This window comes from Primulina tabacum, chromosome 2 (genome assembly GCF_025594145.1).
Source record: "Primulina tabacum isolate GXHZ01 chromosome 2, ASM2559414v2, whole genome shotgun sequence".
Classification (NCBI taxonomy): domain Eukaryota; kingdom Viridiplantae; phylum Streptophyta; class Magnoliopsida; order Lamiales; family Gesneriaceae; genus Primulina; species Primulina tabacum.
This window is the reverse complement of record NC_134551.1, coordinates 49539910-49553060: the sequence shown is the minus strand read 5'-3', so window position 1 is coordinate 49553060 and position 13151 is coordinate 49539910. Positions and strand designations below refer to the sequence as shown.

The window sequence follows — 13151 nt, the reverse complement described above, 5'->3', positions numbered from 1 at the left end:
TTTAGATGATCAAATAAATTTTTTACAGCTTATTTTAACATTTTATCATGATCTTTTTAAATTTAAACATCTTACAATTTATTTTTAATAGATATAATTCGAATAGATGAACATATAATTCGAATTAAACTCATTAATATCAGGTTCAAATTAAAATTTAAATTCGAACATAGTACACAAATTTCAGTCGACTCCACCAAAAATGCAAAAATGCATATGAAATCAATGCAAAATATATAGAAAAAACCATTCTAAAAGAAATAAATTATAAAAAATTCTTTAATGCCTATATTCTCATTTCCACTGCAGTAAAATGTCAAAAGCATATTCGAACCAAGCATCATGGGAAAAAAAAACTAATCTTTTTAGGGAGCAACTCTTCGATATTCCACTCCCATAGGACACTACATATTGATGACCAAACTCCATTTTTGCCTCCCGATCATCATCATATACCTTCTAAAGATTGCGATTTGAGACGCAAAACCAGGTTCAGCGTCAGCAGACCCGCAGACTCCACTAAATGCAACACTGTATTATGCCTATCAGCCATATCAGATGCCCAATGATTGAATTGTGATCTAGTCCATTCAAATTTATGGTCATGATTTCGGAATTTACATCTCCGGGCTCGATGTTTTTCGTCTGTATTCTCTTCTTGGCTTTGTGGCGTAGATCCCTGAAGAATGACATTGTACTCGTAGTTTGGGGTAGAGACAATAAGAATCTTGGGACAGAAAGAACTGAGGACTACATCGCCAAATAAACACGCATCTTTCTCTTCCATATGTTCGATCACCTTTTAGAGTCATTGATTTTCCAGGTTTAGCAAATCAGAAATAAGACGAATGCGAGAAATAGGAATCATAGCAGAGACAAAGTGAGAAAGGAGAAACAAGTACCTCCAAGCAAGTTGCAATATCAAATCCATGCAATCGAGAGTCATATGTCGTGATTGAGCCATCATATAGCACCGCAGACTTGATCACACTAGATGCATCCTTGGTATCCAATAAGCTGTTTACTTTTGTGTGCAATGACTGCAATCGTAGAAAGATTATTTGTAATTTGCCACAAGTATTAGATTAAATGGGCACAGTCGGCCCAGAGAACTAACTGGAATAGATCATATATGTAACTGCAAGTCATAAACCTCCCTGGCTAGACACAGCATCAAACTGAAACAAAAAATAGACCTACAGAGAGAAATATTGTTGACATGACAACAAAAGCATTATACAGCTTTAGATGCCACACAGTCAATGCTACTTACCTTCGCTGCTTGTGCAAGACTTCTCCGCGATATATCAACACCTACAATTTTTTCCAGAGAAATAGATATAATAGCAAAGAATCCAATAAGCATCCAGAACCGCAACCAAAATCAACCTGCAATGAAAGTGAATCAGTCCCAAATCCCAAAACATTATAGCTGGAACCAAGTATGCAGTATATCAGCTGATACCAAAGGGACACAGAAAATTCTTTAATATGGCTTACTGCAAATTCAACACGCTGCTTCGACAGAGGAGGACTGAATAAAGCTTGCTCCATTCTCTCTTCCAATGGTTCTGTCACCCGCAATAGAGTTATATTGTACTCCAATTTGCAGCTTCCTGCCAAAAACAACATGGTAGTTGAAGAAGAAATTGAGAGAAGAAAATTATTCTCATAAATTCTGCATCGTACAATTCACAATTTATATAATACAAGGCTACAACTAATCTCACTACTTTAGGCCCCAACAAATATTGTCCTACAAAAAATAAAAGCTACAAAATACATAATTTATCCTATTAAAGCACAATTGACTGAAATAAGATATTATAAATATTTGATCGGATTCATTCCAATTTCACTCCCCCTCAAACTTGGTTGTAGATGTTGATAAGGCCAAGCTTGCCTACAAGGAACTCATGAGCTCATTCTAATCAGCAAGTTGGTGAGATGTGAGCACGTATTCAACAATAATCATGTCTTGCTCCAACTTTTTCTTTGACCAAAGTGTCGATCAACTTCTACGTGTTTTGTTCTGTGCTGATGAGCATGATTATTAACTGTGTTGATTGTTGATTTATGGTCACAATAAAGCTGTAAGGATCCTCGACTTTTATCTTTAATTTCTTCCATCAGTCGTCTTGTCCAAATGAGTTCACATACTCCTCGAGCCATGGCTTTGTACTCTAACATCCGCACTACTTTTTGCAACAGTTCTTTACTGTGCCAAGTTACCGAATTTTCCAACTGTAGTGCAATATCCATAAATTGATCTTCTGTCAGTGATCGACTCAGCCCTATCTGCATCAGCGAAGGTTATCAGCCCTCGATCACTGGTTTTTGCGAAGAAGAGACCTCTCCCAGGAGTTGCTTCAGTATCTCAGATTCTATATACGGCATCTAGACGACCTTGACATGGGGAGTGCATACTGACTTACTAATCTTATTGCAAAAGCAATATCTGGGCGAGTGTGAGACAGACAGATAAGTTTCCCAACAAGAAGCTGATATCCTTTCTTTTATCCACCGGTTTGCCTTCGCAATCCTCTTCTTGTTTCCCAACTCCAATTGGAGTTTTACTAGGTCTGAAATACCTCTTTGACTACCAGCAATTTCCATCCCTAAAAAGTATTTCAGTAGTTCCAAGATCTTTGACTCCGAATTCCTTTAGCCATCATCGACTTGATATCTTCACACTCTTGCCGATCATTCCCCGTACAATGATGTCATCAACGTAAACTATAAGGATAGTGATGCTTTCTTCCTTTGAATGGTTGACAAGAGGGTATGATCTTCTTGTCCCTGGCTATATTCAATTTTTTGATTGCCTTGGAAAACCTGTTAAACCATGCACTTGGTGGACCGTTTCAACCAATAAAGAGTTTTGTTAAGCTTCTAAACAGTCTGTTTCCCAAATCTTTTTCATATTCTGGAGGTTGACTCATATAGACGTCTTCTCGAGCTCACCATCAAGAAAGCTTTTTTTTATATGAAACTGATTTAGTCGCCAGTCAAGGTTCGCTGCTAAAGAAAGAAGAATCTAACAGTGTTGAGTTGGCAACTGGTGTGAATATCTCGGTATAATCAATGCCATAGGTTGAATGACTCCTTTAGCGCTTTTGTCTTTCAATTGAACCGTCTGCCTACTACTTGACTGTAAACAGCTTTGCATTCCAACGCAATTTCCCTTTTGGTATTACCCAAGTTCCACCGTTTCACTGCAAAAGTCGAGGTAAAGGCATGAATGCAGTGGATAACTTTGAGTAACATACAAGTTAGAAATAGGGTGATGAGTGCAAGATCTCACACCTTTTTTTTTTTTGACGGGATCTCACACCTTTTTTTACTGCAATTGGAATATTAAGACATGGACTAGTACCTGATCGGGGATCTACCACCGGTTCATTTAGTGGCTGAGGTTAGAATTCACAATGTCTTCATCCACTTGCAGTTTTTTCCGTCAAGAATATACTTACAAACTCTTACTGAGGTGTGTAGATTCTCCTCCTGTTTCTATCATTGGGACATGACTTGGGGAGATTAAACGAGAGTTGAATTGGACTTGGTCGGGAATGGAGACAATCTTGGTGTCTAGATTAACACCGAGGATGGTGGAATATCAGTCCATCAGTGACCAACAAAACAGAGTAACATACAGAAACTAGAGAGCCATTTGAGGGAGTAATTCCAGAATTTTCACCCCCAATAACAACAAAAAAAGGTTCATCTTTAACTACATCATTACTGCAGCTATAATTCGATAGTTTGCAAGCTTGAGCAATCGTGATTCCACGTTTATGAACAGAATGGCATGATACTCCTCTGAGAAGTAACGAAGCGATAAGTGAATGTCAAGTTTTTCGGCCAATTGCATTCAGCTTCTCCAAAGGTGTGTCAGATTTTTCAAGAAATATATCCAACCAAGATAGAACTTTCAAAGCAGCACTTGGATGGCATTGGTCTGCTTTCTATAAGCTTGTTGAGGTGAGCATAGCAAGATCCACTCCTGATTTTTGGAATATATTTTTACTTCACAGCTAGATGCTTCAATATATCCCATCAGATCGCCACAGCTAGCATCAAGGCCTGCTTCCCACTTTTCTTCTGTATCAGCCTCCATAACTTCAGCTTTTTATGGGATCCAGGTAAATCTTGTGATGAATCCGATGAAATTAATTGAACAGAGAAAACAGGTTCAGATAAATGATGAAAACGACAGATCGTACAAAGTATGTCTCTTAGCAAGGAACCCCTCCAATTGCTTCTTGTAGTAAATGCTAATGGCAACTTAGCAGTAAGTATTGCCTCTCTATATATCTATATGCCCTGTTAGGTATCTTGTTCACAAGTATCCTAGACAAAGAGAGAAAAAAAAACTGTCATTAGGCAACATGAAAGTTCTCAAAGCATCAGCATAGAATTGTCCCCATGAAGATGTAAAGGTGAAAAAAGGGAGGAAAGTTATCACTATATACACTCAGCGGGTGATCGATCTTGACCGTAATTGCAAAGTAAATGGATGGACAAGATGCGCCTTGGAAAATGTGCGGGGTATGTGAAAAGGCGACTGCTAGGGCTCACATAAGGCTGACGTCAGCCTTACGTCACGTGAATTCAAAATAACAGTAAATTTCCTGCCCAAAGCACATTCGGATTGTTCAGGACAACGAGTAAGACTCTAGCCCGACTATCTAAGGGGGGGAGTGGTGATGCCTCCGGAGATATCCGGGTAATCCAAGAGGTGCCGGATCATCTTTAGTCGGGGTTCCAGAAAGTCGAGCAACCTGACCAGTATTCAGAAGGAGCCAGGCTCTCAGCTGACCCCGGGGAATGAAAGCTCGGGTAGTATAATCAGAAGGTAGTACTCCACGTCATATTCATGTACCCAGGCAACCTGGATAGCATGCAAATTAAAATATGTTTACTTATGAAAACGTTAACCAAATTGTCATTCAAACAATTAACAGAAAATGAAATAAAGAATAAATCGGACACTGAGATTTACGTGGAAAACCTCTAAAAATTATTAGAGTAAAAACCATGGGAAAGATGAAAAGAATTTAACTATAATATTTTATGGTGTACAACTCACTCAATGTGTTTCTAAATAGAACACACACTCTCTTAATACAGGAGAACAAACATCGTACAAATATTATAGAACTAAGCACTCAAATGTTTTGTAGAATGAGAGGAAAACTCGAAGAAGGGATGCTTTTCAGAATGAGGGGAGGTAGCTCTTATAGAGCCCCTTGTCCGTGTGAAGAGGAGTGAAAGCGCGTCTTCCGTCTTCAAATTCTGCTGCAGCTCGTTTTGACAAATACCAGCCAACATTTGTTGACTTAATGACAATTAATGCATTGTCATTGTCATTATTTGCAGACATAAAGAACATGTGCAATCAGATCTCGCAACAACCAAACAAATATGTGCAACCAGATCACGAACTATGGCAGATTCTGTAAATATATAAATAGCAAAATAGGGATATGTATTGACTCACAGAACCTGCTCTGACGAAAAATTAAATCAGAGGCAATAAGTTTCTTAAAGAACTAGGAAAAGGTTTTGCACTTCAACTTTGTTAACAAGATTCTGTGAGAACAGGCACTATAAATTATATCAAACCACTATTATATGGTAAAAGATTCAAATTACAGTATTCTGCATCAAATAAAGAACAATGTGTACACTGGATCAGAACATCGTGACATATTTTGATGGAAAATAATGCTGCTTTGACATAAAGATCAACATATATTCTCTTATGAGAATGGAAGTTTAGAAAGGCCAGGTATGAGGACCAAATAAATATCCTATAGCCCATATATATTAATCAATAAACGATAATAATAGTGTATCAAATGGTGAAATTTTTTAGTAACAAAAATAAGAAAACGAATTAACTATTCGATGGTTAAAAATTATAACATAGCTCTATCTTCCTTAATTTACAACGAGAAATGGCTTTAAAAACTGTTCTAGATGTTTGAGGATCAATCGTAGAGGAATCTATTAACAGCTGTGGTCTGAGCAGATTTCCATCGCTAAGGAAACCTTTTGGTCCGGTGTAAACATCCATCACCGAAATATACAAGAACATGGAATTTATGCTGGCTGAACTGAGATAGATAGATAGGTGGTAGCAAAAGAAATTCTCAAAGCAACTTCAATGCCAATGGGTAGAAGTTTCCTCATTTCTGTTTGGGCCAATAATAGAGGATGCGCAGCAGGTTAACATGGCACACATAAGCTGGGTATAAATGAAACACAAATGGATGACTCTTTGTCCCAAAGTTAATCAGCAGTTAAGATGGGTGTATCAGGTGCAACTAAATTCATAAGTGGGGACTTGATATTTTGATGGTAATCTGGTATATACATGAGAATTAAAACCTTGTGATATAGTTCAATCGAATCCAAATGGAAAAGTGTGCAGTAGGACTTAGACACTCTTCTTTGGACATTCTTCTTTCACTGGTAGTTTTAATAATCAGATACGACGAGAAAGAGAACATGAGAAATCCAGGAGGTAAAAAATTTGACCAACATCAAGTTAATCAATGAAGTATCGATTCTGACCAACTAGTAACCTGTAAATAGTTTATACAGCTTCAATGATTGAATATTATACATTTCCTTAAAAAAGAGAACTAGTTTGTGTTCATGAGAAGTAGTTCACATGGCAGCCTCTTTCATGATTTTACACCATCAACAATTGAACCTAGGTTGATTCTTTTCCATCATCTAATATGTTGATACTTCTCTTCATGATTTGCATCATATAATTAACTCATTCTAAGAATATAGCCACGAGTTTCTATAATACTGGATGATATATATTTATATCAACACAAGTTAGATTTAAAGCTTACATGAGTTGAAGATGGCAACATAGTGATTACAACATCACATTCTTCTGCAACTTCAAAAGATGATTTTTTTTGTAAGAATCCCATTGCAGAGTATTTCTGCGTGACATCAATGTTTCTGTGACAAATATAGAACAGAAAATATCATGTTACAACATTTATGTGCTCCCAAGAACTGTCGCTTTTCTTTCATTTATTTATAAAACAATTTGTCAATAGATTGAGAATCGTATGATGAATCAAGACCCAATTTATACATGAATACTGCAACAAGGATGGAAATATAGAGATGAATAAATTACACATCATGAACCAGGACATTGTATCCAGCTTTAATCAAGTTATTTGCCATTCGAGATCCCATGTTTTCCGGCCATTTGAATCCAACTCTCTGTGATTAATAAATTGAACAATAAACTCATATCCATCAGTACGATAGGAACCACCATAATATTTAATCAAAAAGTTCAGTAGAAAATGATCATCAACCGACAAACTTACTACATGCAAGAAGGGCGGGCGTACCTTATTAATTAAAGAATCATAATGATTTCTTCAAGGTTCGGGAACTGAGTTTCAGGCAATGATGATTGACAGTGAAACTACACGGCAAAAAAAACAGTTCTCTAGTTATAAACCGAAACCAGTAGAATGTAATTCATTCAAGATTCCTTTTTCTGAAAAGATAATTCATTCAAGATTCGGGGAACTGAATTTCACGCAAGCAGATGAGTGGACAAAAAAAATGCAAGAACTGGCAACGGGCAAAAGAACACCAAAGAATTTAAGACCGCACAAGTGAAAGAACGAACGATAAAAGGTGAGAACGCTTACTTCGAATTGAAAAGAGACGAGGGATGACGAACTCATCAATTTTTATTTTTTAACAGAAATTCACAATCAACTAATATTCATTTAGATAATTCTCAAAGGTTTGATTTTTGTACATTTTGAAGCTTCATAGTAACCATGCGTAAACTTTATGATTTCTTGTTAACTTTTCTAATAGATTCAATCAATTCCAAACCACAGACAAGAAACAGTTTGAGCGAAACAATTGTGATTCATCTGCACATAAAAGTACAAACCAAACATACTCGGATCTCATTCATCAGATGAGGACTTTTGTACAAATGAGAAGACTCGATATCAAAGCAGTTTTTTTGGAGAAAAACTAATACAACTTCTAGTTTCCTATCTCATCTAACCAAAGAGGGAACTCAATGAGGTAATTGATTCCCAATTCACATTTCGTCCACCAAAACAACATAACTAAATTGATGAAAGGTCCTCATATATGGTCTTAATGCCGGGCCTCTCAGATACAGCACGAATGCATCTTAGAGCTATTTCAAGAATATTCTTCATTCCCTTGTCCGCTGCTGGGATTGCCATCTCTGATTTCAATACAGAATCGAAACAATCCGATCCTCGGCCTTCCGCCACCCTCAAACGAACCCAATCGGTCAAGTCAACACCTCCATCTTCACCAGAAACTACATCTCCTGCACGTTTCCCTGTCAGAAGTTCCAGTAAGATCACCCAAAGGCGTAAATGTCAGATTTGAAGGAGGGTAGAGGTTTCTTTGATGCAGCTAGTTCAGGTGCACGGTATCCCAGCACCCCAGCATCAAGAATCTGTTCTATGATGCCCGATTGGGTCATAAGGCGGTGCAGACAGTAATCAGCCACTCGAGCATTGAGATCAGGTCCATCTAGTAGTATATGGTAGCTTTAAGGTTTCCATGAGGAATGGCTCGATCAAAATGGAGATAGTTCAGGCCACGTGCAACATCAACAGCTATTTTGAGCCTCTGGGCCCAGGTCAAGGGTGGACCCTTTCTTCCCGGACGATCTGCAGATACGGGATGGTAAGAAAGTACTAGGTAACCGATTATATTCCAACTATAAAAAGACGAAGTGTAGACTTTTTGATCCTCATGCATTTTATAGGATAGCGTCCTCGTGCCCATACTTGTAACCACCTATATATTTTTTGGCTCTTGGGAGTATATACAAGTGATGTCGCCAAAATATACTAAGCTACAAAAATTAGTTTCATGAAACTATAGAAACCAAACCACAATCAGTTTGATTCCACAAAACAAAACTGGTGTCATTTGAGGAAAGCAGACATTTCGATGACATCCAAACGAGGGTGAAAGGAGATAGATTGACAACTTTAGAATTTTCCCATAAATCAGGAAAAAAAACATAAAATAAGCAAAGACATGCAGAAATTGCTCGAGTACAGAATACAACATTTACCATAGAGAAAACCAGCAACACTTCCTGGAGATATGTAGTCTGAAAGAATAAGTTTCTCGTGTTGTGTTGGTCCCCAGTAGTACCCTCTCAATCCAACCACATTTGGATGTTTGATGTTGGAAAATTTTTTAGCTTCTTTAGCAAAGTCCTTTTTTTGCTTCGCAACTCCTTCTCTCAACCACTTCACAGTCAAGAACAACCCGTTCTCCATAGTTGCTCTGTAAGATGTCCCATGGCTGCTTCTTCCAAGGACTTCTGCAGGTGCCCTTGATAGTTCCCCAGCTGAAAATGAGATTGTATCATCTAAAAAGTAAAGCTCGCCAGCCAGTTGCTCAGGAGATCTAACATCCAGTCTGGAAAGATTTTCTCCAGTAAAGGAATCCCCTGATTCTGGCGACCATGAGAATTGGCTGGGCTTGGATGGGGAGAAGCCGGTTACAGCAGCCATATTCTCATCGGGACTAATTATCTCTAATGACGATCCTTTTCGATATCTCACAAGGTCCTCTGCCGATACAACCAACCCACCTGAACGGACTCCTCCACCAAAGCTTGAAGTATTTGTTGATGTTTGGTATCTGGCATTTTTTTCGGTCTCATGTGGCAAAAGCCTTTTCGAGACACACTTGTAATATATGAAAAGTGCAAGTAGGATCAAAATGATAATAGCAATCAGACAGGACGCTATTACTACCGCCATGATGAGAGTTCTCAAATGTTTCTTACTTGTATTTCCAGCTGGAATATGGTCAGAACTGGGAGGAGGATTAGGGAACTGCAACTGAGGATTGCCTGGGTAGAAAGAAGATAGAGAAAACTTCCTCAAATTTTCTGGTACGACACCAGAAAGATCATTATACGATGCATTAAAGCTTTGGAGAGTGTTAGGCAAGTTCTTGGGTATCAGACCAGTAAAATGATTCCGAGAAATATCCAATGAATTTAAGATACCCAAACCACCAATAGAAGTAGGCAGAGAACCAGAGAATTTGTTTCCTCCCATATTAAGCACTTGAAGAGAAGAAAAATTTCCAAGCCCCTCAGGGAAGTAGCCATCCAACTGATTATCAGAAATATCAAGAACACTGAGATTTGAATCACTTGAGGGAGGAGAAAAACTAATGCTACCGGATAGTACGTTGCTCTGAAGGTGAAGTTCTTTCAGAGTAGCTGATGTTAAAAGAGCAGGTAAAGTGGTCCATCCAAATGGTTGAAGCTGAAATCGAGGGTCATGAGTTTTGGGAATTGCAGAATGACTTTTGGGAGAGAACCATTCAGGGAGTTGTGGGACAGGTTCAGGTACTTAACCGCAAAAACTGAGCAGTTACCTCAGGAATGGATCCCACCAAATTGTTGTGGCTAAGATCAAGAATTTCTATGTTTCCCCATTTCAGCAACCGTGACAAATTTCCTTCAAATTGGTTTCTGGAAAGATCAACTACCGCACAGCTTCCCATCAGCAGTGGAAGCTCGCCAGAAAGTACATTTGAGGAGAGATTGAGGGTGTTCAATGTTGTTGATGTGATCATACCTATTGGCCCTGTCAAAGTAACAAAAGAGGTTAGGTGGTTATCGCAAGATTGACGGGACTCTGAGTCAATTTCCCTAAACAACAAAATTAGACTGTTTCACAACCACAGAAGTAGTGAATAAGAGGATGCTATGATAATATTTGGATGACAGCTAAAAGTTTACAGTAGTATATGCACCTGAGAGGTTGTTGCCACTCAAGTCCAAGTCCGTTAGCACCAATGACTCTCCCTTCAGAAGATGTTAGGAATGTAACCAGAAATCTATTATTACTAAGTTTCAGGACTTGAAGATCATACACAAAATTGAACCCCGGCAACACCCCAGACAATTGATTGTAGCTCAAATCAAGAACCTCCATAGTCCCAAAGTTTGCGCCACACTACCATTGACAAGTGATCCTGCCAATTGGTTGTGACTTAAATTTAAATGCTTCACAGACAACGAAATACCCCAAGAAAGTTCTGATGCTCTTCAGCAGCACTCCCAAGTAAATTCCCACTAAGATCATATGACTGGCTGAAGTAGCTAGCAGAAATACAGGATCCAATTTACCATCAAGCATGTTTCCGTGCAAGTCAAGCACATCAAGCTGTTTCATCAGTTCAAAACCTTTAGGGATACTTTTTGTGAAGCCATTTAATGAAAGGTTAAGATACACCACATCTCTCAACCTCGTCAAAGATGAGGGCAATGGCCCAGAAAGGGAGTTGCGGCTCATGTCTAAAGAAAGAATGGAGGAAAGTCCAGAAATGGAATCCGGGATCGAACCAGAAAAATTATTTCCCGCCAAAGAGAGGTTTCTCACGCTACCCATTTTACCAATTTCAGGTGGCAATGACGAGAAAAATAAATTGTCAGAAATATCAAGATATCAAGATTCTTGAAGTCGCCAAGCCTGGCAGGCAGCGTCCCCGATATTGAATTGTTGGAGATTGAAAGTTTGACAAGCATTGGACAGATTTGTAAAGACGCCCAAATCTGTGTCCGCAGTCAATCCCACATTGTCAAGAACAACAGCTGCAACATTACCACCATTACACATAACCCCGTTCCAGGATGCAGGACACCCATTGAAATCAATAGATTCATCGTTCCACGAATCAAGCACAAAACCTGTTGGATCATGCTTGATTCCTTTCTTGAACTCAAGCAGAGTCAGAATATCCTGGGAAGGTAGCTGCCCCAGTGCACAGACAAAGCAAAAACCAACCATGAAAAGCCTAACTATCCACATTCTAACCTCTAAGCCAAGAAAATGGTATAAAGATTTCGCGTTAAGGAAATGCACTGGATCACCCAGCATTCAAGATCCAACCGTTCAGCCCAATGAGTTGGATGACAAACGTGCAGAACTCCAACAAAAATCACCCAAATAGATTTTTTAACCTTTACTAACAGAACATACGGCCCAAACGATACTTCATTACTAACAGTAGCACAAGCATTAAATAGCGCTTGTTCTAACTAGGAAACACTCCCGAGCTACGCTGAAAGAAAAACAAAGTTTGCCTAGCATGTAGAACATGGCAAAACATGAAATGACTGCATTTTAAAGTCACTTTCTGAGATCTAACCAGACGAAAGGTGAGCAGCCCTCTCTACCTCAAGATAGAGCCCCCGTGACAAAGAAAGATTGAAACCCCTACCAGTGGTGGGGGTTGGGGGGCAACTTAACCACTGTACTAAAAAATCTCAAATTTTTAGCCTTTTCAGCCCAGTCCAAAACCGAACCAAAAAATGAGGCTGGCGAAGTATGGGGTGGAAGGTCTTCAAATCTGCACCGCAGGTGCATTAAAGACAATGCAATCCAAAAACCCACCAAAAAAAATTGCTTTTCAGAACCCTAAAAAAACATTTATGGGTGAGTGTGCAATTTGTCTTTTCTTTGCTGATATTGTTATTGAAAACGAAGCACGCTCTGCGGATAAAGCTACTGCTTTCTCTCTCCAAACAGACAAAATACCCATTGATTACGTTTGTTTGGAAATGTTGCATTCGTCGTGATTTAACGTTCATTCATGCTTCAATATAGTTCGTAAGTCACTTGATTAATTATCATGAGTAGAAAAATTAAATAATAAAATACTTTTTTTAAAAAAAAATTTAAATGAAATTTATTAAATTTTGAAATTGAAACGACAAGAGGAGAAAATAAAATGTAAAGAAAATGAGATATATAACGATTAGATCAAAAGCGAAAAAATTGTTTAGTCTATCATTTGAAAATCTCATGTGTAGACTTAACATCGATTAAACAGAAAAATCGAAATTAGATCGTAATCAAATTCGAAATTTTTTAATTTCGTTATACAATTTGTTTGTATTCATCTAATTCTTTTAGGAAAATTTGTGAAGTTTATCTAACGTGGTTGAAATTTTTTCTTCAAACTAGTGCACCGATGCACGCGTTGCATGCTCATATAATATTTTTTTATAATTCATTTGATTTATATTTAAATGATGATCAAAATATAATTATAAG

General features: G+C 38.1%; 2 pseudogenes; both read right to left on the bottom strand.

Moving 5' to 3' along the window:
- Window positions 1-360: 360 nt before the first annotated feature.
- On the bottom strand, window positions 361-7258 carry LOC142537827 (small RNA 2'-O-methyltransferase-like; annotated as a pseudogene).
- Window positions 7259-7930: 672 nt separating this feature from the next.
- On the bottom strand, window positions 7931-12636 carry LOC142534662 (LRR receptor-like serine/threonine-protein kinase GHR1; annotated as a pseudogene).
- Between the last annotated feature and the right edge of the window lie 515 nt (window positions 12637-13151).